This window comes from Sinocyclocheilus anshuiensis, unplaced genomic scaffold (genome assembly GCF_001515605.1).
Source record: "Sinocyclocheilus anshuiensis isolate Anshui unplaced genomic scaffold, SAMN03320099.WGS_v1.1 scaffold710, whole genome shotgun sequence".
NCBI classification, from domain to species: Eukaryota; Metazoa; Chordata; class Actinopteri; order Cypriniformes; family Cyprinidae; genus Sinocyclocheilus; species Sinocyclocheilus anshuiensis.
In genome coordinates this window covers 33,707-36,946 of record NW_015544201.1, presented here as the reverse complement: position 1 = coordinate 36,946, position 3,240 = coordinate 33,707, and the positions used below count along the sequence as shown (strand labels likewise).

At 36.3% G+C, this 3,240-nt stretch overlaps 1 long non-coding RNA gene across 1 annotated transcript in view; it reads right to left on the bottom strand.

Annotated features, from left to right (window-relative positions):
* The window catches only part of LOC107696815 (uncharacterized), an 11,753-nt gene extending 8,513 nt beyond the window's left edge, over positions 1-3,240 (bottom strand). The window contains exon 1 of the long non-coding RNA XR_001635129.1: positions 3,169-3,240. This is a non-coding gene — a long non-coding RNA (uncharacterized LOC107696815). The remainder of the gene's footprint in view (positions 1-3,168) is intronic.

The following is a 3,240-nucleotide window of genomic DNA, read 5'->3' as shown; positions in this document are numbered from 1 at the left end:
TTTTTTTTTTTGGTTACCCACCTCATATTCATGTTTTATCCACTGGTGTCGCTGTTGAACAGTATTTATATATAAAAATGAATGATTTACACACTGTTTGATCTTATATTTTGTAACTTCTTTTTTGCATTACTGTCAATTCTTTTCTGATCTGAATATTTTTGAGGAGGCACTGCCTGCTCAAAGAAAATGTCCTGATGTGTACATTCTGAATGATGGTGGAGGACAGATTGCCTTTCATGCTTAAAGGAGTGGAATGGAAAATCAATTTTACTTTTAGATTGAAAGTCTGGTTTAGAAGCTGAAAGACAAGTATGGGAGTCAGTAAGATGCTGTACATCCTATTCATCAAGAAGTCCTGTCGTGTACCTCTGACAGCATGTAATTCAAATTAAAATCAGATGAGCCTTTAAGTAAGCTGACTTGTGTATGAAATCTGCCATGTTTACTGTCGGCACCCAGACGAATATTCTGAATGTGATCTTTCGGGTGGTTGCTCATTCAGAGGCAGAAACCGCCATGATTGATGAGTCTCAGCAACAATGATCTGCTTTCAAAGTCTCTGATCCATGGACACACGGGGCACTGATGCTGAACAGAGGATATGCACATAAGCAAAGGAACCACCCACATATGTCTCCTCTTCTGTAGTCCACATTAATCACACAGTTATTAGTGTCAGCTATAATTTTTATCAGTTTGACTCCGGTGCATATGCAGACCTTCGTGCAGAGCATTAAGACTTCTCTACAGAGCATTTTCAGATTATTATACATGCATTTGAGTACATTATGAGAATGCACATTGGAAACATTTTTGTCTCACGGTATGTCTGATCATTAATTATGGACCCTTTTGGCCATGCGGACCTAGAGAATGCACTCTCTTATAACACACTTAATGTTCAACAGAGAATATTGTATATATGCATCATAGAAGAATTCTGTAATTTCTGCCATTTTTCTAAACATCATGAATGTTTTCACTACATCATGCATTCTGTTTAAAATAGATTCACTTGTCATTTACTCACCCTCGTGTTGTTCCAAACTTCTATAGACTTTGAAGATATTTTGACAAATTGTCCATTCAATGGATGCCATTGGCTTTGGTTACCAACATTCAGCATTCAAAATATCTTCTTCCATGAAGGAATGAACGACATGAAGGTGAATAAATAATGATAGTATTTTCACTTTTGGTTAAATGATCCCTTTAATAGCATTCTGATCACGGCCGACTACCATGTCTGGCTAAGGATAATTTTCAAACTTATAGCTTGACAGGAAATGATGCACAAGAAAAATTCTGTTCACATAAAATGTCTAAATATTTTTAAAATATATATATATATCTATATATATATATATATATATATATATATATATATAGTAAACAATATGATAAAAACGACAAATGATTTCCATCATCTTGCCACAAAATTACGTTTTATTATGTAAGGAAAGAACGTAAGATGCGTAAGAAATTAATCCTACACTCAAGAGCGTTTTAAGGACAAAACCTGAAGAATGTCTTGAGATACATCATCTGAATGATGTCTTGAAGTGTGGTAACCATAGTTCAAGTGGAATAATTGACTCCAGTCCATTGAATTATTACTCAGCTTCACCACCTCAGGTGTGCATTATTTTCTAATAATTCAACGGCCTGTCGTCAATTATTCCTTAAAATAATATTATTTATGTAGGATTTTCATATTTTAAGATAATAAAAGAAAGCAAAAATAAAATCCATGTATATAAAAGGCATTTAAAAAGTACAATGTAGACCTCCATATGATTAAAAGAAAAAGTTTAAATCCGTTTTAATAAAATCAACCCATGGGACATAAATGTGCCTGTAATTAAAGAAACTACGAACTACAGGATCTAAACAAAGCTAGGTCAAGATTTAGACTAGTAGTAATTCCTTGAGGTAGCCTATTTACAGTAATAAGAGTCCTCACAGACAGGCTTCCCAGTGCCCCTTAGCTGTTCAGTGAATTGTTCCCTTCTTAAATGGCTAAAAAAGGTGATCCATTGAGCTTTTGAAGTGAAAAGGGGGGTCTTTCCCTCCTCTAGACCAATCCATTCATGTTTTATTAATGTCATATGCTCTTGGGTATGGAATCTTTTTAAAACAACTCACCAGGTCATCCTGTTCATTGTCACAAATCAAATTAGCCCAGCGAGCGATTAATCTTCCTGTCGAACCGACTCTGAAAGGGCCCTGACACCTTATTCATTTTCTTAATTAGATCTCTTATTAGGAGTCACAGTCGTCCACGTTAATTACAGCTTTCTTTGACTCTTGCACTTTCGAGTTGGCTCTGCAAACTATTTGTAGAAAGTAAAGGCAAGAATGTAAGGTGATTAGAAGCAATGAATTGGATTAATGTTTGAAAGCACAGGGTGGAGGTGAGGCGATGTGTTAGGTGGGGCATTACTTCTGGACATTGTGGGGATTGCTATTGAACTTCATGCTGAACAAATATAAAAATGCAAAATATGTGGACAAACACACTGTTATTAAGCCCTATCACACAAAAGAGTGCTGTAAGATATTTGGGAAAAAGACAACAGCACGATTGCGAGTGTGATTTACTTACTCAAGTTAGTCGCCACACTGAATTTAACGCTGATGAAAATGAGGATGTGAGGGATAGACTTACAGCAGGGGTATCAAACTCAATTCCTGGAGGGCTGGAGCCCTGCAGAGTTTTGTTCCAACACACATACCATGTAGTTTTCAAATAATCCTGAAGGACTTTATTAGTTGGATCAGGTGTGTTTAATTAGGGTTGAATCTAAACTCTGCAGGGCTCCAGCCTTCCAGGAATTGAGTTTGATACCCCTGACTTACAGTATTTACAATCGCACGTACTAAAGGTTCTAATAAATCAGCTAAATTTCACAACTCACATCTTTCAAAACTGTTTTATGGAGTTTTTGTCTACTGAATGTCAGCATAACAATCGATATGTTTCTTAAACAAAAGCACAATCCACTGAACGCACTGTAGCCTACTTCTATCCCTCACAGCCTTATTTTCATTCATTTCAAAAAGTAAATATGGCACTACCCTGACTAAGCTCTATTGCTTAGGCTACAACAGTTCCACAAGTTAATATCGAGTAATTCACATTTTAGATACAAATTTGCCGGTTACCTTGTCTGTTTCCACTCTGCAGAGGAAAGCCACAGCAGGTGGTGTTCCGTTCTTGAACGAATCAGTGTTTTC